Genomic DNA, 22543 nt, shown 5'->3' on the forward strand with positions numbered 1-22543 from the left:
GAAGGCCACTGCTTGGCCCTGACTTCATGCTTTGGGCCTAACTCAGGCCTTTGATGAAGGTGTCCACTTTACGTCCTGCATGAGGCTGGTCTAGGGGGCCAATCTCTGGCTTTGATCCCATAAACTGAACCTCTCTCCAGTCTCCTCTCAGAATGACTGTTCTCCATTCTGTAATAATTAGGTGGCCTGGATTCATATAAAGGCCTTTTGCCTTTGAAACGCATTTTATTGGCTGCCGGTTCAACCATCAATGGTTGCTGCCTAACACCAGATGGATATGACCTTTTATTGTAAGCATTGGTTGGTTTAGGACGTCTCTGCACATCCTTGTAATATTGCTTCCCATCAATTGGAAGCCCTTTCAACCACTTGTAGCTTAGTTTGCACCTGGGACACATCCTTTGCATTACAGCTGCCTCTAAGGAATCATCATCTAGTGCTTCTTCATCAGAGTCTTCCCTCTGGTGTGAGAAACCTTGTCCAATAGCTGGTAGATTTCCAGTGTCTTTCTTGATAGTTGTTTGGTTGGCCACATGCATCTGCACATTGACTTCCTCCAATTCTTTCAAAGACAGGTTCTGAAAGTCTGGCATAATGACATTGGCTGCCACCTCTCCAATTTCTGGAAATGGATTACTGTCGATCCCCATGGCCTTTTCTACTTTGGCTGGGAATTTCAAACTTCCTTTCCGAATTTGTTCTTGGATCCTGTCTCAAAAAACAATACAGTTCTTAGTCGAGTGAGACCAAGAATTATGCCATTTACAATATACTTTTCCTTTAAGTTCGCCAGGAGATGGAATTTTGACTCCTTTTGGTAACTTAAGGAAGTTGGCCGCAAGCACATGATCAAAAATGTCATCTGCCTTAGTTAAATCGAAAGAGTATTTCCTATGAAGGTCTTTCTTTTTAAACTGTTGGTCAATTGTTGTATCCTTATGAATTAATGCTTCACAGATTACAGGTTCTTTCCCCACAATCTCTGCTGCATTGATCTCATAATTAGGATCTCTATATTATGTCTTGTACGATGCATTATTTCGATCTTGTTCCTCCTCTAGTAATGCTTCGTACCTAGACACCTTATAAGTGAGTTCCACTAAGTCTCTGAACTCAGTTGAGTCAAACTTCTTTCGAAGCCTAAAATATAAACCATTTTGAGCCAATCTCATGAATTTTGGCTCTGGTAAGATGACTCTACATTTATTTTGAGCCCTTTTAAATGTGGCAATAAACTGAGTAGCCTTCTCATCAAGCCTTTGACTCAATCTTGTCAAGTCTGCCATGGAAACCTCTGGCTCTGATTGGAAGAATTGGGCATGAAATGCCTCTTCCATCTATTGCCAAGTCTGGATAGAGCCAGGTGTAAGGTTAATATACCACACAAATGCTCCTCCAGTTAGGGAATTTGAGAATAACTTTAACTTCATATAGTCATTATTAGTAAATTCACCGCATTGAGCAGCAAACCTAGCAATATGCGCCATTGTTGATTGGTTTCCATTCCCATAAAAAAGGGAAAAATCTGGTATCCTGAAACCTCTTGGGTATTCATGTATCCTATCTACCCATTCTGGGTATGGCTTTCTATACACAGGAGTCTGGACCCCCCGAGCCATCGGTCCACACATCTCTCTAACAATATCAGCAATTTGGTCCCTAGGGACCATATTTTGTGCCTGCTGAACCACTACTGGAGGGACAAACACAGGATTTGGTGGACAAACTTGTGCTTGTGGTCCTCTTGGTCCATAAGGTGGTATGTTCAGGACTGGTTGTCCCTGTGGTGCAGGTTGCTGTTGGGGGTGTGGGTAACTCCTTTGAGCCTGTCCTGCGAAAGGTGCTGGAACAGGTGTTGTGTCTCTTCCATTTGTAGGAAACCCTTCTAACCCCCCGGGTATAAATTTGAATAAGGGATTAGTGAACCCCCTTGTGCCAGGTATGGCTTCGAACATGGGATTTGGAACCATTCTTATGCCATTTTCCTGTACTGGGCCAGATCCACCAATTTGCATGGCTTCACTGTTAAGTACTACAGCATTTTGACCTGCTATAGGCCTAAAAATAGGTTCGTACCAATACTGAGGTGATGGTCTTTCATAGTTTTGATTACTAGTTTGACCATTAGAATGTCCATTAATCTACATAGGCTGTTTGTCTCTAGCCAATCTTTGCTGAGGGACATTTGAAATTTCCTCCATGTGTCTTGTGTTTATTAGTTGGTGGGTATTCATTTGATCCAAAAAGGATGTTGCCCATCTCTCCATTGTGTTCATTAATTGTTGTCCCATAGCATCTACTAAGCCACCCCATGAATTTATTGGCTGAGTAGATGGAATAGTGGATGGTCCAATTCCTTGGTCTCGTCCAATATTATGAACATGTGATACTTGTTCTGAAGTGCTGCTTTGTTCGACCGTAGGTTCTGATAAAATGGGAGTTTCCATAGGATGTGTTATCACATTATCCTCTGGATTAGGTATCTCTACCTTTCCTTCCATGCCTTCTTCCAAGCGTTCATTTTCTTCTTGTCTCCTACGTCTAGCCATTTCAATTGGTCCCACTGGGCGTGCCGAAAATATATGTTGGCTTTTTGGCTTTTAAAGGTTATTTTTGTAATTGCGAGCATGCCAGCAAGGATCAATCAATCCTTACAGAAAATTAATTGTCAACCAATTATCAGATGATTGTGTTTTAGTTCTTTCAGCCTCAATGAAGAGGACTTTTACTGGTGGCTTGATTTAGGAGAATTAAACAAGATAATAATTAAATGAAGAACAATCGAAGCATTTCATAAAAATAAAAAAACTTACAGTGATCTAAACTCAGCCTCGTAGAGGTTTACAACAACAATCTACTACTCGAAACTGCTCCTATGAATGAAGTGCAGTGTAGGAACTTAAAATACAAGAATGTAAAGAACAGGAAATGTAAGACTGGAAAGAAATAAAGTAAAATAAAGCTGGTTTTTTGGATCTGAGTCTGGGCATTTTTCTGGGGCCTTCTCTGCTATTTATACTCCTCAAGATGACCATCGAACTGCATTTCCAACCGTCGAAGTGCTCCCCCATGATCGCTGATCATGGAGCCTTGTAATTAGCTCCACTATGCCATTACTTGCAGTTAGGCTTCCCTCCTAAATTTGAATTTAAATGTGGGTAACCATTGAAGCCACATCACCTTTGTTAATCCACTACTACTCAAATCTCGTAATAACCAATACTAACTACCACGTGTACAATCAGGATCGAAGACTTGAATAGTCTTCCTGTATTACCCTTATTCTGCCACGCGTCGAATTGCAATTGGCTCGTACAAAATATGTAGCTAACAGATATATACAGATACACATATATGTATGTATGTATCGATTGTGAGAAAGAGAGAGAGAGATTGAAGACGCACCAATGGCAGATCGCGTTACTCAGAAACAGTACGGTTCGATTCGACTCGGTTCGTCCTGAGATCAAAGGTTGTAGAATCGATACAGATTATCCAATTTTCTGGGGTTGACATTTTGCATATAGCCTAGGGAGTGAGGCACGGGCGAGTTGACCTCTTTGTTTTTTTTAAATTATTTTGTTTTTTTGGGACCAAATAGACTGTTAAATACAAACAGGAGCTATATATTTAAAAAACATCATTTTATTTGACATATGATTTTTTTTTTAATTATAAATCCTTATGCTATGTTTAATTAATTAAAATAAAATAGAATCAAATGATCATTTCTTAAACGTTCATACATAGGGCTTAAATTGACTAAATAGGAACTTCAGATTTTTTTTTTCCCGATGATAACTATGTGCATTTATTATGACTTTAATTTTTAGATAATTGATATTTAATTCTACAAAAATTAAATGTACAATAGTCAAAAGTTAAAAACATAACAACCATATAATAGTCACTCTAACATCACTTTTTAAAATTAAAAAAAAATGTTCAAAAACGAAGACTTTTGGACTATTAAACTAACAACGCTGCTACAGACCTCGACAACAAAGTGAGGTGTGAATGCCTTGAATTGAGCTGGCAGTCCAAACTCTATGTACATTTCACGCGCCTCACTCAGTGTACAATCTCATGAGCCTTGAAGATTGAAGAGAACAAATCAACCTATCTAGGAGAGAGAGAGAGAGAGAGAGAGAGAGAGAGAGAGAGAGAGAGAGAGAACCACGACCCAAGGGCTTGACGACGACGACGACCTAGGTGGCCACCGATGACGAAGAAGACCACCGCTAACCATCAACCATGGTGTAGCACTCTCCACTTCCTCCAGTTTTTCTAAAAATTTTGGCCTCCAGCTGCCAAGAATCAACTGATTCGTGGGTCAAAGGTATTGCTTCAAACACATTCTTTTCTTTACATTGGTTGAAATTTTCTTGGTCCATGATTTGGCTCCTATTTGCTTCATATCAGCAGCCCTTCAATTTGTTTGAAACATGATTTTGGTGTTTTTGTATTGATGCATTCTATGTGTTTGTTGAAAGTCCACATAGAAAGATTTTGTTTGGTTATCACCAGGCCCTTTACATTGTTTGTTAGCGATATCCAGCCCATCATTTTTTCTTGTCCTGTATCCGTATTGAATATGTTTGAGTAGGTTTATTTATTTTACCAAGATTTAAACTTAGCAGCAGGAAATTTAGCAACATGTGAGCTGCTTCTATGATGAATTAGCAGCAGATGCAATAGTCAGTGAGTTAGCAACCTGTGAGTTAGCAGCAGATGCCTAAACTTAGCAACAGGAAATTACAAATGCACATACCCAATGAACAAGTTCCTATGATGAATTCTTGACAAGAGAGCAACCTATGAGCATGCTTCTGTAGTTAATGATTTGTAGTTCATGATAATGTTCATAAGTTATGGACATTTAGTTACTTGTTAAAATGATTTGGTTTATTTATTTTTTGATTTTGTTATAAATAATTTTTATATGTTTTCAATGCGTTGCATTTTTGTATGTTTTCAATGAGTTGCTTTGCTGGTAAGTTGTTAATAAATTCTTTCTAAAATATAATCTTGCATATACTTTTCAATTTTCATTCATCATATGTTTGTCACAAATTTTTTTAATATTATTTACTTTCTCATTGAATAGGCACAAGGTAGCCCAATGCAAATGGTGGACAATATTGGAAGTGCATCTCTTAGTCATTCAAGAATGGTGAACAATATAACTAGTCAAAGTTCGAGTATTGCTTCAAAATTTGTTGACTTCAATATAGATGATGTGGATCCAAATGCCCCATTTTATTTTAGTTTTGCAATAGTAATTTTATGACTTTGTTTTGTAAACTTTGGATACTTTGGTTTGATTATGTAGAAATGTTTATGGTTGGAAGGTGACTTACTATTCGAATGGGTTTTGGGATGATGTTGACATAGTTTTATTTTGGCTTCATTCAATTTTGGTTCCAATTGTTTGTCAAAAAGATGATGAATGTTGAGAGTCAATTTTGGTTCAAATTTAATGCTTTAAACTGGTTTGTTCATGATCTTGAATGAGTGATCTTGCTTCCAACACTAATGTTTAATGTTGACTCCCTCAACTTTCCCTTATTACAAATTTAGTTTTTGATAATACATGTTATCATGAGAGTCCAATATTGCTTTTTATTGCTTTGAGAGTTTTTGACAGTATAGTTTTTGATAATACACTATTGCTTTGAGAGTCCAACACTAATGCTGAATGTTTTTGATCTTGAATTAGTTTTTGATAATATATGTTATTGTCCTAGAAGCATACACTTTAGAACGCAAACTCACTGTTGCTTTTTATTCCAGTGAACTCCACTATTCCTAGAAGCATACATTTTATTCCAACAACAAAAACATTCATAAATTCATTCACAAAAGGACTGTTCAATTGCTAACATTCATTCAACACCCTGTTGCTTTTTATTCTAGCAAACTCCACTATATTGGAAGCATACATTTTTTTTTTGTATTGTACAAAAACATTCATTCATTCATAAAAGGACTGTTGAACAAAAACATTCATTAAACAAAAACAAAGGACTGTTCAACAAGAAGGAAAACCTTCGCTCTAATCTTTGCTCCAATTTGTCCAAAGCTTCATTGTTTCTTTCAGAATTATTCCTCCTCTCATCTTCATTCTTCCTATGAATAAGATTAGGCCTCCATTGGATATTTGATGCATTGCCATGTTGGCTAGTAGGCGCCCACCATGCAAAGTAATCGCACTTGCTATCTGCACACTTGAAGTAAAGCCTCCCTAGATTTTTCTGTGAGTCTGACATCTTAACAGCCACTTTTTTGCCACATTTGCAACCTCAATTTTCGAAAAGGTGACCATCTTTGCTTGAACTAGTAAAGGTGTAAGCCATTAACATATTACTCCTAATAGTGGCATTTTATCACATAATTAGTACATTATTCAGCCCTCAAAAAAAAAAATGTCTCCATTAATAATGCCAAATGGCCCATGGAAGCACAAAGCATTTCACTGAGGCATTTTATCATACACTTGCAATCACACATGCTTTCTATTCTCACACATGCCTTCAATTAATCATTTCAACAAGTTGATTTTTCTTTCAAAATCACAACACATTTCAGCATGTACAAATTACTACTAAAGTTTTCTAACAGCAAGTCTATTTGAACAAGTCTATTTTCATAACATTTTTTTGAAGATATAGGTTCATTTCATGTACCAATTTTGCATTCGTTGACAAGTCCATAACAACCAACCAATAATGTTAAGCTTGGAAGAAGGTTTCAACAATCTATGGAAAATTCACAATGAAACAGAGCAAGAAAAACAAAATCTTTTGGCACTCGACGCTTGGAGAGGATTTAAAATGAAACATTCTTCTGAAAAATCACACAGTTTTTCATCATGGGAATTAAATGGAAAAGATTTATAAAAATATAAAAAATAAAAACAAAAATCTGACCTTTTCTTGGTTGTCAATGGAGGAGATTTAGGGATCTAGGGCTTGGGTAAACAAAGCAACGTGGCCAGAAAAAGCCAGAAGCCCTCCACCACCGGCCAATGGGTTGGCTGGTTTTTCTCTGCTTGCTGGACCGAATCAATTTATGGGTTTCAATGGAGAGAGAGACCTAGGGGCTAAGAGAGTGAGAGAGAGAGAGAAAGAGGCTGAGAGTTTTTGGGTTTGAATAGTTTTGTTGGTTTGAATGCTGTAATGTGCAAGAAAGGGATGAGAGTAGAGAGTGAATCACAGGCATCAAGGCATTCGCGCCTCACTTTGTCGAGGCACCAATCATTGTCCTTAAACTAATTAGTCAAACCTTTTTTTTACTATTAGGCTAATTCTAAATTTCCCTCCTGTAGACACCCCATTTTTGACCGTCCTCAAGACATGGACGTCACCATTTGAACACACAATGATCTTCCATGTTTGTGTTCGTTTGGAGTTCCCGGAGGCCTCGGCTCGCGTGCCTTGCCTCAGGATCTCCGAACTCGACCGTTTAGTGTCTGGTTTTGCACCAAACACTTGCATCTTGCCCTTGAGAGGCAGGGTGGGGCTTGTAGACCATCCCCACCCACCACCGGCATTGGCTAGAGGCCACCGGCTGGTTTTTGCTGCCACCGGCAATATAGTTTGCCGGCCGGCACTCTTTGTTGCCGGTCAGCACTATTTGTTGCCGACCGGCTGTAGACACCCCATTTTTGACCGACCTTAAGACTCAGATGTCACCGATTGAGCGCTTGGTGATGTTGCATAATGTGCTCGTTCAGAAGTTTCAGAGTCGCGGCCGTGAGCCTTGCCTCCGGACTTCCGAACCTTCTTCTGTGCCTTGTCTCAGTTTGCGAACCAGACTCGGTTTTCTCTGTTTCTTTTCCTGAGGGGAGGGAGAGGTCCCGTAGACCATCTCTCAATGTCCGTAGGCTACATTTGGTGGCCGTAGGCCATTTTGCCCATTTCGGAGTCCGGTTCCCGGTTTTCGGGACCGTTGGCCGTGTGCCTCGGTTCGGGACCGCTTAACCATCTCCTTTTGCTCCGGTTTTTGGCATACATCTTATTTAATCCCTTTTGAGGGACACTGGGGTCTGAGAAACCCACTTCGTGGCCGAACGCCACTTTCGGTGCTTAACAGCCCATTTTCGGGATCTCGAACTGCGTGTTTTGGCTCCCGAACATTCGTTTTGCAACGGCTTTCGTTCATTTTTGGCAGGTACCTCTGTTTTATCACGGGGAAGGTCACTGAAGGATGGGAGGCTAGTAATTGTTGCAGTAGCCAGTTATATCTCCTCCGAGGCCCTCCGACGCCCGTTTTTCTGACTTCCGGGCTAATGTTGAACACCTTGGAGTTAATGTTGCCAACTTTCAACCACATATCTGTGATCTACACACATGGGAGGCCCCTAAAAGTTGGTGGCCGGCCATTAAGGTTACCTGACCCTTTTGACCCCTTTCTTCCGGGCTAATGTTGAACCCCTTGGGCCCACATTCTTGAACTTTCAACCACATATCTGTGATCTACACACATGGGAGGCCCCTAAAAGTTGGTGGCCGGCCATTAAGGTTACTTGACCCTTTTGACCCCCTCCTTCCGGGCTAATGTTGAACCCCTTGGACCCACTTTCTCGGACTTTTAACCACATGGTTGTGTTGTACACACATAGGAGTACCTTACCAGTTGTTGGCCGGCCAGAAAATATGATTGAACCTTTTGACCCCTAGCCGGCCGGCTAGGGGGTGTGGCCGGCCGGCCACCTGGAGCAAAAGTGATAGGTCGGCCGTGTTCCTTGCACTGTGCACTTTACAGCTGTGGGGCAATATCCCCCAGAAAAGATATTTATCCGGGGGATATTTTGTGGGGGAATTTGGTCTCCTTTTCCCTCACCTTTACACCCCCTTTTGAACCCTTATAACCAGCTGGTGGCCTCACTTACAAGGGTTAGAAAAATTGTTCTGCAAGTCTCCATACTCAACTCCATCTTCATCCCTCTCAATTCTTTGAAAAACCCTAAGTCCCTAACCATCATTCCTTCTACACCACCAAGCTCTACCACCACCACCTCATTTCCAGCAACAAGGAAGGTTTTTCAAAGGTCAAAGAAGCTGCAAATTCATCCAAGAAGCAACAAAAGTTTGAGTCTTCAAGGGTAAGTAATACTTTTACCCTTTTGACCCTTTTTCTTGATCTATTTGTAAGCCCCACTTCCTTTTTGTTTCAAGCTCCGGCCCTAACTGAAAAGGGCCCTATTTTGAGCTCATCTTCACTTTTTATTAAGGGCTCAACCCTGTTTGAGCCCTCCATGACACACTTGCTTCATTGATCCTCTTGTATGTCATAATCTTGCATGCTATTTTTGACCCATGAAAAATTTATTTTCGAGCATGTTGTAAACTGATATGAGTCTTATTTTGAGCCCCTCTTCAACATTGAAGAAGGGCTCAACACCATTTGGGACTTCCATGTTGTACCTACCTTTATACTCCTCTTTTCTTCCCCATTCTTGCATGCAATGGCAGCCTACCATGCTTTTGTTTTTGGCCATTTTACAGTTCTGAAAAAGTTCTTATTTTGGTCCATACTTCATGTTTCATTTAGGTCCTTTCATGGTTTGGGGCTTCCATAGGTCACTTCATGTTATATCCCTCTTTTATTCCCCATTCTTGCATGTTTAGTTAGCCTACCATGATTTTGTTTTTGGCCATTTTACAGTTCTAGAAAAGGGTTTATTTTGGTCCATTCTACATGTTTTATTAAGGGTCTTTGGCTGTTTGGTGATTATTTTGTATACCTCATGTTATAGCCACTTTTGAGCCTTATTTTGCATCACATTTCTACCATGTTTGTATACTGATTTTGAGGCTTCCATATACTGTAAATATTCATATTTTTGGTCCCTCTTCAGTGTTGTAGAAGGAAATTTTTCAGTTTGGGTTTTGCTTATATCACTTGCTTCATTACCCCTCTCTTGGCCTCTATTCTTGCATGCCATTTTTGCCATACCTATGCTTGCTGTTTGGCCATGTTTATAACTGTGAAAGTACATATTTTGGGACTGTCTAGCTTCTGTCTTTGCATTGCATGTCCATATTGTGCATGTTTGGCATAGCTATAGGCCATTTCGGGTGCCTAATGTTGCATTTCGGGACAATTCCATGCATTTCATGTCATTTCGCCTCATTTCGGGACTGTTTTCCCCCATATTTTACTGCTGAAATTCCATTAGAATGATTTCTATCATTTCCATGTCATTTCATTGCATTCCGCCACCGCCTCGGTTTGCGTGCCCGTGTGCACGCATTTCGAGGCACTTCATTTTTATCCGCCGGCATCCTATGTGAGTGTGGCTGAGGCTCACTCATGTTGGTATAAGCCCATATCATGTTTCCATATCATTTCATTGCATTCCGCCACCGCCTCGGTTTGCGTGCCCGTGTGCACGCATTTCGAGGCACTTCATTTTTATCCGCTGGCATCCTATGTGAGTGTGGCTGAGGCTCACTCATGTTGGTATAAGCCCATTTGTCATTTCCATGTCATTTCATCATATTTTATCATCGCCTCGGTTTGCGTGCCCGCGTGCACGTATTTCGAGACACATATCATCGCCTCGGTTTGCGTGTCCTCGTGTACGTATTTCGAGACACATGTCATCGCCTCGGTTTGCGTGCCCGCGTGCACGTATTTCGAGACACATATCATCGCCTCGGTTTGCGTGCCTGTGTGCACGTATTTCGAGACATGTCATTTTCTCAGTTTGCGTGCCTGCGTGCACGTATTTCGAGGCACCTCATTTTCATAGCATTCTGCCATTTTCTCGGTTTGCGCGCCCGTGTGCACGTATTTCGAGGCATCTCATTTCCATAGCATTGTGTATGTTAGGATTGTTTCTTAGTTGCATTTCATGCATGTCATTGCATCATGTCCGGAATAGGAGTTAGCCCGGGCACGGGAAACGAGGTACATTTCGTACTCCGAGTGACGGAATGTGTCTCAATTCCCCAGTCACCGACACTCCGGATTATCCATGATGGAGTTAGGTTTTAGCTGTAGTTTCATGTGCATTCATCCTATATTGAGTTGTGCATTTCGACTCCTCGGCCATCATGTCTCGGTATGCGTGATTGGTGGCACGAGGATCGAGACATGCATATATCTGTGCAAATACATTGCTATGCCCCTTTCCTGCTCTCTGTTGCAGCAAAACGAAGAATCAGCAACTTTTGGGGCTTGGCACGCATTTCAAGAACAGGTGTAAACAGAGGCTAATTGGGGCATTCCGGTGGATTTCCGCGCAAGACAATCCAGACATGCATCATCTATCAGAAGCAAGGCAGTCCCTGGCTTGCATGCCAGTTTTATTTGCTTTCTTAGTTAATTCATTAATTAATTAGGATTTTGTAATATTTTGGACTGTAATATTCTTTTATTCGGGATTGTAATATTGGGACTGTATATTTATTCGGACCCTCTCTGCGAGGGCACAACTGTAATAAGTGTGCGTGAGTGTGATGTATGTCTTCCAACCCCACGTCTTTCTCCCTTTTATTTATCCGCTTATGATGGTTAGATTAGGGCATATTTAAATTAGCATACAGTATGACAGCATGTTTGCATTCATTCATCTGTATTGCATGCACCGGGCTCGGCGCATCATACTAACTGCATTGTACTTTCAATTCCAAACTGAATACATGATAGTTGTAGCATTTCATATGCCATCTTAGAATAGCCGAGCCTGCTATAATTGCATTTTGCATGTATTGCATTAGGCATTTCTGTATAGTTAGGATCATGCATGATTTCTAATGAATTCCTATTTTGGCTTGGAGTACTCGGTAAGCTTTATGCTTTAGCATCCTTGCATGCGTGTGAGTGACTGCCATGAATAGCATGCTTACCATGAGGCTATATGCTTATCTGATATAACTGCCTGAATGCCTGTGGGTGAAGGTTGAGTTATCTGAATTGGAATAAATCATCAAATGTTTCAAGCCTACCTGCGGGTAGCAAACCATTTTCAAAAACAAGCATGAAATGTTTTGTTCCAATTCAGGCGATCCAGTCTATACTTGTATGCTGTGAGCATCACATAGTAACCTAGGCTAATAACCGGAATAAGAACTCACAATGTTTTCAAAACTAGATATCATGGTTAGTAGAGGCCGGTCTATGACCGGGCGAGCGGGGGTGCTCACGAAGTGACCTTCCCCAATCGTACCCAAGTTCCCGAGCCGAGGCAACTTTGGTGATGACGGACACGTGGCCTCTTGGCACCGAGTCAGGGTTTCCTAAATTTCCCAAAATAAAAATATTTAGGTGGCGACTCTGTATCTGGCAAAGCAGTCCATGTTTGGCACTTCTTTCAAAAAAAATCTGTTTTTCTCAAAACGATTTGCCGGATTTGGTCTCTTTGGTTCAGACTTAGAACCGTGACAACAAATCGAGTCCGAGCTGTAGCGAGGTCCCCCGCGGACTTGTTACACCGGCACTCTTTTTGGCCAAGATGGCATTTTTGGCCAGCCGATTGCTGTTCATCTGCTTTTACAGATATTTTTAGACAGCTGTCTTGCTTTTGCTCCCCTCCATACACGTGTATGGAGGGATCTCCCTCTTGCAAAGCTTGTCTTGTAAGCTTTACAAGAGATATAGAGAGAGGCTCTCTCTAAACAAAAAAAGGGAGACTTGGTTAGAGACTTAGGATTTTTTGAGAGCAAGAACAGCCATTGTTAGGGTTTGAGTTCTAGGGTTAGAGTTAGATACACACTCTATCTCTCTTTCCCTCTCATGTTGTTCACTAGGTGCTTTGTGTCTTACTATTGCACACAAACACCTAGTGTTTCACCTTCCTCTTGAAACTAGGGTTCTAAGGGCTTGTTCTTGAGTTTCTTGACTAGTTTGGAGCCAAAGGAGGCCATTGGAGCACCATTTGTGAAGGGATCATCAAGGGTAAGAAACTTACACCTTTATTCCCCATTTTTGCATTGATTTTATACCTATGTTAGAGCTGTTTTTGTGCTTATTGCATAACATAAAAAAGTTCTGTTTTTAGGCCCTCTTTATTGTTTATTAAGAGTGTTTTGTTGTTTGAGGGTGGTTGACCCCCCTTAGGCCTTGAAAGGCCTCATTTTGTGCCCTTTTGTGCTAGCTCCGGGATTTTGGTGTTGGGGTCTCTTCACCACTGAAATCTTGAGGGATTTCAGTGGTGAAGATGATGCCTTGAAGTCCCAAGAAGGAGAGGGTCACCCCCTCTCCTTGTTGTCCTTGAAAAGGACATATTTTGGCCTCTTAAGGAAGCCTATGCTTGAGTGTGTGTTGAGCATGTTTGGTTTGTTTTTCATGCTTATATACCTATAATATAACATGATTTTAAGTTGGTTTTGGAACTCCATGGATGCTTAGCATAGTTGCCATGTAATGCCTTGTTTATGCCTTAACATGTCTTAGGTTGTTAGCCTTTGTTGGAGCATGTTTTAGGCTTAGTCTTGTGAAGATTATGTGCTTATCTTGCCATGTTCTAGGTCTGTCCTAGGTTGTTTGGGTTGATTTTGGCATGCTTGATATAGCTCCTTTGTATTTGGGCTTGTTAGCCTTGAGTATGTGCATGTGTAGCATGACATCTTTGCATCGATTTGGTGATTTGGGGTCCCCCCACATGTTATTTCAGTCCCATTTCCATGCTTGTTTGATTGCCTTGCATGCCTCTTTAATGCTTTGGAAGCATGTGTTGCATGCTCCTTGTTTTGACCATTATGCATGCCTTTGTTTTTTGAGTCATTTGGATGCCATCTAAGTGGTCCTTAGGCCTTGTATTAATGTCCCAAAACTCTGTTTTTGGTCAATGAGTTCATGCCATGTTTGGTCTTGCTTAGTGTAGTCCAATGCTCCATTGACTTGCCTTGAGCATTTGGGCCATTTGTTGCATGCTTGGCTTGATTTATTGCTTGGTTTGGCACCATGTTTTGGCATGATTTCAATGCTTATGTTGCATGCTAATTGTCCATGATTCCCTCTTTCAAGTGTGCTTGAATGTTGTTTGATTTGTGCTTAAGTGTTGGTCCTTATGTGCATGTGTGTGTGCATGCCATTTAGCCCTCACTTTTTAGCACGTTGGCTACTGTTTTAGGCCTATTTTAGAGCTGCCTAATTCATGTATAAGCCCATCTTTCCATACATTTGCATTGCCATATGTATGCTTGTATGCTTGCATAAGTGCCTTGCCATGCCATGTTGCATTCTTAGCTTGTATGCCTAGGTTGCATTGCATCTTGCATGCATGCCTTGTTCCTTGAATTGGTGATAGGAATTGGGCCTAATTTGTTTGATTGGTTTGCATGCATTTGAAATCAAAGTTGCATACTTGGTTCTTTGGGCCATCATGCATGGAAATACGTGATTGGTGGTCCAAGAACCGAGGCACATGTCCCGTTGAGTCATTACAATGATAAGAGACATGGTTGGTCCATACATGCCTTGAATTGTGCTGCCATGCCTTGTTTTGCCCTCTGTTGCTGTGAGTTGCAGGTCCTGCAGACTTTCTTTGCCGACCGGCAGTGTAAGGTGCCGGCCGGCAACCTTTTCTCTGCCGACAGCTTCAATTTTGTGCCGATGGACACATACCAGTGCCGGTGATGATCCCACTCAGCCGGTGGTACTCCCCAGTGCCCAGGGATGTAACCCTGAGGTTTTGACAGCCTCCAGAGAAGTGAAGGAAGGAAAACAGAGGCAGCTTATGCATGGCGGCGCGCTTCTCGAGGCGTTTTACTGTTTTTCTTAGTCTATTTAATTTGTTAATTAAATTAGGCAATTTGTAATATTAATTAGCTTGCGTAGTTAATTAATTTGTAATATTTATTCGGTCCCTCCGAGCGAGGGCAAATCTGTAATAAGTGTGCGTGGGTGGTGTGTATGTCTTCCAACCTCACTTCTTTCTTCCCTTTTACTTACCCGCTTTAATGGTTAGTATTAGGACACGTTTAAATTAGCATACCTTATGCTATGCATGCGTGCATCCATGCATTTGTATTACATGCATTGAGCTCGGTACATCATGCTAACTGCATATGTATCTCAAATTCCAAACTGAATATGTGATAGTTGTGCATTTCTCACATACCATGTTTAGGATAGCCGAGCCTATTCTAGCAACACTTTGTATGCGATGCATTAGGCACTTAACATGGACTTGGATCATGCATGTTTGCTAACAAGTTCTTTGTTTTGGCACGGAGTACGATGTAAGTATTTCCGCTTTAGCATATCGCATGAGTGTGAATGTTGCCATGTCAGCATGCTTAACATGTGGCTAGATGCTTATGTGTTAAAATGTTTTGAATGCCTGTGGGTGAAGGTTGGATTGTTTGAGTTGGAAAAACTCATTGAAATCCGTGTTTTTAGCCTACTTGCGAGTAGCAAATTTCAAAGCATTTTCAAAACAAACGGATATGCAATGATTCTTTCCAAATTAGGCAATCTAGTCTATACTTGTTTGCTGCGCGCATAACATAGTAATTCTAGGCTAATAATTGGTTTAAGAACACATAGCGTTTTCAAAATTGGATATCACGGTTAGTAGAGGCCGGTCTTCGGACCGGGCGAAAGGGGGTGCTCATAGCTGACCTTCCCCGATCGTACCCAAGCTCCCGAGCCGAGACAACTCCGGTGATGACGGACATGTGGCCTTCGGCACCGAGTCAGGGTTTCCTAAATTCTCCCATAAAAAAATATTTAGGTGGCGACTCTGTATCTGGCAAAGCAGTCCATGTTTGGCACTACTTTTTCAAAAATCTGTTTCTCAAAACGATTTGCCAGATTTGGACTCTTTGGTTCAGATTAAGAACCGTGACACAAATCGAGTCCAAACTGTAGCATGAGGCCCACGCGGGCGCTGTTACAGTTTCTGGCGACTCTGCTGGGGATTTTTAGAGAGTTTGACTCGAACTCGTGATATCCTGTTTTGATCTCATTTATGTGTTTCTTTGCATTGCATGTGCATTGGTGCGCCTAGGAACACAGTGTTTGCCATCTGCCATTCCTGAACGGTTTGCCGGAGGCTTGTCTTGTCAAGGCATGTCCATAAGGCTGACCGGCTATGGGCTCTGACAGTGTGGGAACACAAACCCCGGTTTACCGGGGCACCCTTTTTGACCATTCGACCTAGTTCATATTCGGATTTGATTGATAACAAGGTTATCCTACCACCCACCTCAGGCAAGCCCGTCACCACTCAGTTGTTGGATTTCGAGGGCTCAGATACTGCGAGTATGTAAAGTCAACCGCCTGCGGGCAACATTTGGTGTATTTTTGAAGCGTCTGGCACGCATTTTTGAGCATCGGTGAAACCGAGTTTTGTAAATCCTGGCTTGGATGTCGAGTTAGTCTTTTGTTTTAGGTCTGTCTCTTTGTCTTGAGTCAGTCTTTTTTTTTTTTTTGCTTAAGGGTCTGTCTGGTTGTATCGAGTCAGTCCCCGTTGTATATAATACCAGGTGATTCTGGGGTTGTTGTCCCGAACACCGTTTTGTTTTGTTATTATTTGTTTTTGTTTTGAGTCTGTTTCTGCCGAGGGGCCAGTTGCACCAACAAATCCGATTGAAACAGCTGTTGCTATCTAAAACTTCATGCTTGCTTTCAGCATAAGTGCCAGAGAATTTGATTGGGCTGACAGTACATCTCGCATGCTCTCCTGCGCGCCAAACTCTTTGCATTAACCTAAGTTTTCCAAAAACAAACTTTTTGAACACTGCGGTGATGAAAACGAAGAGGAAGGAATTCCTCGGGTTTTGCAAAATTTTGATCATTTTGAGAGAAAGAAAGGCGTGCTAAGCCTTTTTATGAATGAAACCATGCTTGTCGGCGTGAGTACTGAGAAGGATCCTGACCTGATCCAGATTGGTTCCACACTATCTTCGACGCGAGCGATTTGTCGCTTTCTTAAAAACTTTCAAAAACAAATGTTTTACGCGGCCCTGCGAAGACCTGTGTGGAATCGCTCTTGAGACTGCGCAGCCTAGGATCGCTCTCAGCCTCAAGATTCGACCTGTTGTCTTGAACCTCGAACTCATCCGGAACATTCAACAGTCAACCGTTAGAGGAGGCCCGTGTGGCCAGTTTTGAAGCAGCCCTCGAGCAAGAGGCACCAAAAGCCAAATCAGAAGGAGTGGATCTCGCCGGAAGAAGCTCGTGGAGCAACCGTGATGGATACTTCCGCAAATTATTGCAACAGCCGTTCTCTTAGACACGGAGAGGCTTCCAGTTCAGGAACCATTTGGCATGGACTTGCTACACTTTTACCCTTTGAGAGGCTCGCTGGGTCGAAAACCCAGAAAGGCGACCCAGGCAAAAGTTAGAGCAAGAGAAAAATACAAAAAAAAAAACAAAAATACAAAAAAGAAGAAAAGAAAAGAAAAGACAAAAGATACAAAAAAGAAAAGAAAAAGAAAAATGCAAAAAAAAAGAAGAGGAAATAGAAAATGAAAAGAAGCTCGCAAGGTCGAAAACCCGTATTGGGCGCCTTGGCAAAAATGGGAGCCAAACAAAGTGAAGGTTAAAATACCCGAGTGTACCTTAACCGGAACTACGTAAGGCTTGATTCCCATGTTTGGGATACGTAGGCAACTTCATCATGAAGTCCAGCCCCCAACGCTTTCATAGCGTTTCAGTCCATGCAATGGTTTCGATTTCATCCCCAAAGTCCAGTGGCCAACACCCTTCAAGGTGATTGTGTCCATATATGTGTTGTGACCGTCTTCGTCATCGCTGTGTCCAAGAGCTCGACCACCGCCAATGAAGACTGTCTGCGAATTGCTGCGGCACCATCCCAAACAAGGGGCAACTTTCCGTTGCCACGAGCCGCCGTGAGCCGCCATTCAAACTAGGGGCAACTTTCCGTTGCCTCCCACCCCCCTTCAAACCAGGGGCAATTTTCCATTGCCTCCGATCCGAGGTTGTGCATCTCAAAGAGTAAGTTCTGCGCTTGTTAAGCATCGACTGTTTGAAAAATAGTTTTTGAAAATTTTCACTGAGGTTGACTATTTTCTCGAAAATTGTTCCACTTTCCAAAACTGGACCATTGTCTTGGACCCAAAAAAGGAAAATTTTCAGTGCTTGCTGCCTGACTTGCATGCTTGATTTCAAATCAGAAATCGAACAAGTACGTTAATCCGACTCTCATTTTGATCAAAATTGTTTTAGTAGAAAGCAAAAACAAAGAATGGTTAAAATGATGAACTAGGGGCACAGTTGAGCCAGGCGTTCTGTCTTTCCCCCGTCATCGACGTACTTGCCAGAAGAGCACTCCGCCCACCAGAAGAAATGGCCGTGAGCTAACGGTGTTGAGCATGAACCCGCAACTTTCTATTTATCCATCAATCACCCCGGGGAGGGATGGAAAATGAGAGATTGAAGAATAGAGAGGTGTAAGTTGAGAGAAAAGTGAGGAAAAGGGTTTTTGAGAAAAAAATCCGAGCTCGAGAGCCGAGTGATGTGAGAATCACAAATCAGAAAAGGTGGGAAACAATGCCTAGAGAAACTGGCTCCTCGTGGTCCAAGGTCCCCCATCTTCGCTAACGCGTCTGTATGTCGTGTCTTTGGTTTTGTTTACCTCAACCTTTGTTTTAGGTCTTTTCCGAGCGTGTCTCGTTGTGTTAGGTTGTGTACCTTTATATTTGAGTCCTCCCTGCTGTGTTCAGTTGTAGGCTCGATATCCCGGTTTGAAAAACCCTCATTCAATTTCAAAAATCATTTATGCTCAGAATGCTGTGCCATTCTCTACATTTGAACGTGTTTCGACTCCAACCGGTTCCATCTTTGAGGTCTGTCCTGTTAGATTGGGCCGTTTGTTCAGAATTTGCCGTGTGCAGAATGAAACGAATGCTGTGTTAAGGGCTGTATACAGATTAATCCCCAGTAGAGTAAGGGCTGTGTGTCCAAGAATCAGGCAGTGGATTGCTTGGGTTATTTCGCCGTTGGCTGTTTTAAGTTATCTGATTATTACAGTGCAAGTGTTCAATTTTCAGACAACCAATCAGTTCCATTTACATTGAGGTGTAACATGATGAGATGCGATGCAATGCATGAAATGTGTAAATGTAAACGCTTTTTCAGATGAAAAGTCCGTTTCATTTCATTATCTTTTCAAATGTACAAGTTTTGGAAACAAAAATCTGCCCGCGGCAGTACAAGGTAATCTATCTACCAACAAAAAGAAAAGTACAAGAAAGAAAGAAAAGATAGCAAAAATCTGCATCTATGTCCAGCGACTCCGGGGGGTCGTCAGTCCGTCCTAGTCCTCTTCCTGGACGAGGGTCCAGGAGCATCATCAGCATCGTCGTCAGAGCCCGAGCTAGTGCCTCCTCCGGTCTCCTCCTCCGATAACTCGGACTCCGCCTCTGCCTCCGCCTCTGACTCCTCGTCGTCATCATCCGGGACTGGAGCTCGCGAGCTGCTCCCGACGTGAGTACGCCCTCCCCTGGTACGGGGAAATATCCTGCCCTCCACATCTCTCCCCCGAGCAGGGACGGAAGGTCCGGCCGAAGCACCTCCTGCCATAGGAATCTGGAAAGGAGGCTGAAAAAGTACACAAAAGGGAAATGCATCAATATACTGTAAACATTTTATCAATGCAGAATACAGTGTATGAGTACAGTGTGAGAATGCCGTGAGCAGTTTAACAGTGCAGAATGCAATGCCGAGTATGGTGTATGAATGCCGTGAGCAGTTTAAATGGTGCAGAATGCAGTGTATGAGTACAGTGTGTAGATGCCGTGAGCAGTTTATCAGTACAGAGTACGGTGCAGAATGCAGTGTATGCAGTGTATCAGATACTGTGAGATCAGTGTATCAGGTGTTGTGCCGTGCATCAGATTATGCGAATCAGTATATGAGTGGTTTGAGGCCAATGTCAGAAGGACATACCGGTATGCTGTAGAGGGCTAGGAGATCAAATGTCCGCTAGAGCATCCCCATCATCGAGGCATTCATCGCCAACGACTGACGGGTGTACTCAGAAGAGGCCTGCAAAATATCAGATGCATTAGTATTCTGTGGAATATCAAGTAAACTGAAATGAAATGACTGTACGAAGTGCAGTGATACATACCGGAGGTAGATCGGGGACATCGATGAACTCGTGACCAGCCGGTGGAGGGGCGAAGGGGATCTGATAGGTCGACCCACCCTGCCCCTGGAAAGTCAGTACAGCGGGCAGGGCAGGCCAGCCAGCTCCTCGTCCTCCCTCCACTCTACCCCTACCACGGACCCGGGCCCTCCTCGAAGATCCAGCCCCTGCTCCCGCTCCGGCCCCAGCCGCCGATGCCACAGGCCTGGCCCCCTCTGCTCGACGGCCGCTCAGGGGGCGCATCAGGTACGTCCGCACGTACTCCTAATAGTCGCCGGTGCCTCGGAAACCAGCCTCCTCCCAGCCGATGGAGTAATCATCTAGCTGCTCAGTGGTGAGCCCCTCGGTCTCCCTCATGTCTGCAGGAGGGGGAACTGGGTGCATCTCCCGTCGAAGCGACTCGAAAAGGGGACGGCCAGGGGAGTCTCCGCAACTGGCACGGGGGCAAGCCTAGGAAAGTAGGCGTAAACCCACAACTGCAAAACAGATGTCAGTATGACCATCAGATAAAGCAGGATATACAGAATAAAGCAAAAATAGCAGAGCCGTGTGTTGTGCAGTGTATTGTTTACAGTGTACAGTGTGAGCAGTGTACAGTCAGTGTAAAGCAGAATGTATGTGTGTGCCGTGTGTACAGTATACAGCAAGTATAGAGCAGACTACAGTGTGTGCAGTGTACAGAGTACAGAAAGTACGAGACAGAAGTGAAAAAGCGGAGAAGAAATGTACCTCCCAAGCCCGCCAGTAGCCTCCAAGCAGCTGGTCGCTGCCGCGAGAAGCCGAGCTCATGTACCCGTAAAGGGTGGCCAGAGCAGCGCTGCCCCAATCGTAGTGCAGAATATCCCGGATGTCCACCAGTGCGCTGAGAAGACAAAGAGGTACGGTGTTCGCCCGATCGGCGAAAATGGTAGTCCCGAGCAGGAACATGAGGAAGCCGCGAGCATACCTCTCCACGTCCTCCGGGGTCATCTCCGCCTCCTCCTCCAACACGGGCTGGACCCGAAACTGGACCTCGAACCAGGTGTATCGGACGAAACCTGGGCAAGCTAGGGGTGGTGCCTCCCCCAGTAGATGGACCTGAGCGGCGGTCCACTCATCCATGTCTGTGTCAAAAGGGATCGGATCCCCCCCTACCCCGATGCCTGTGAGCATCGAGAAGTCATGAGGGGTCATCGTCATATCCCCTGCAGCAGAGAAATGAAAAGAATCGGTGGTGTCCCACCACCTCTCCGCCAGAGCAGCGAGGAGAGGTCTGCATGTGGACAACCTGGAGAGCCCTCGGCAGAAGGTGCCGAAGCCCGCTCGGTCCACGATGCGTCGGACCGCATCAGGGAGCTCATCATACCACTCCCGTGCACCAGTATTCCCATACTCGCGAATGGTATGGGAACCCTCCTGTAAACAGAAAATAACGGTGGCAAGACAACATTCAAAATGAAGTTTTGAAGAAGCAGATAAAGCATGTGTGCAAGTTTGTCAGATTTAAACAAATACCGGGTGCCGGTGTGCTTGCAGTGAAATACGTGTGCTGTGTCAGCGTGTTTGGGTGTTTCAGAACAGATATAGCATTGTGTGCAGACAAATACTGGGTGCCAGTGTGTATGCAGTGAAATACAGTGAGTGTAGTGTGTTTTAGTGATTTAGGGCTAGTGCAGTGTGTGTGCATGTGTCAGTCTCAAGCAGATATCAATTGTATGTATGTTTACAGTCAACTACAGTCTACAGCATATCAGTTTTCAGCAGTTAAAGGGTACAACTAACTATGACAGTTTTGTATCCTACATTGCGGAAAGTAAAGCAGAAGACAAAGAGTTACCTCGGAAGTGCCGAATGAAAGGTGGGAGGTAGGCTCACGCAGTAGTAGCTCAGGCGCCACATGCCTCTTGAAGCTTTGGAACTAACGCAGGCCGTCGGGGGGCAGAACATGGATCGCCGGCTGGTAGGTCGCCGGGTCGAACGGGCGCTCGCTCAGTGGTAAGAGCTCGACCCCGGGATCCATCTCGTGGTCCGGGGGAGTCCCGCCACGTGGAATGTCGTCCGCCATGTAGAGAATGGTGTGAAAATGGCCGGAAAAAGGAAAATCGGACCGGAATACGAAGAGTCAACCGGAAAGTCAACTCCTGAGAGGGTCGGAAATGGCCGGGAAGGCCGGAATGTGAAAAGGCACGGAAATGAAGAGGAAAGTGAGGGGAACAAACCCCGAAAAGGCTAGAATGCCAAACGAGGCACCGAAACGAAAATGTGATCGGTGGAAAATGTCCGAAACGCGAAGAGATTCGCGAATCCGACGACGAAACGAGCGTAGAACGCGAAGAAACGGGCGAAAAATGAGAGAGAAATACTCTAGAGAGAGAGGGTAAGAGTTTTCGGCGGTGGAAAAGTGAGGAATAGGGTTTTGAAACCCTATTTTATAACACCCAAGGTGAAAAGTCAAAACTGCCCCGCATCAGCAACTGTTTGCCGGTCGGCAAT

This window comes from Camellia sinensis, chromosome 8, assembly GCF_055761805.1.
Source record: "Camellia sinensis isolate YWXY chromosome 8, ASM5576180v1, whole genome shotgun sequence".
NCBI classification, from domain to species: Eukaryota; Viridiplantae; Streptophyta; class Magnoliopsida; order Ericales; family Theaceae; genus Camellia; species Camellia sinensis.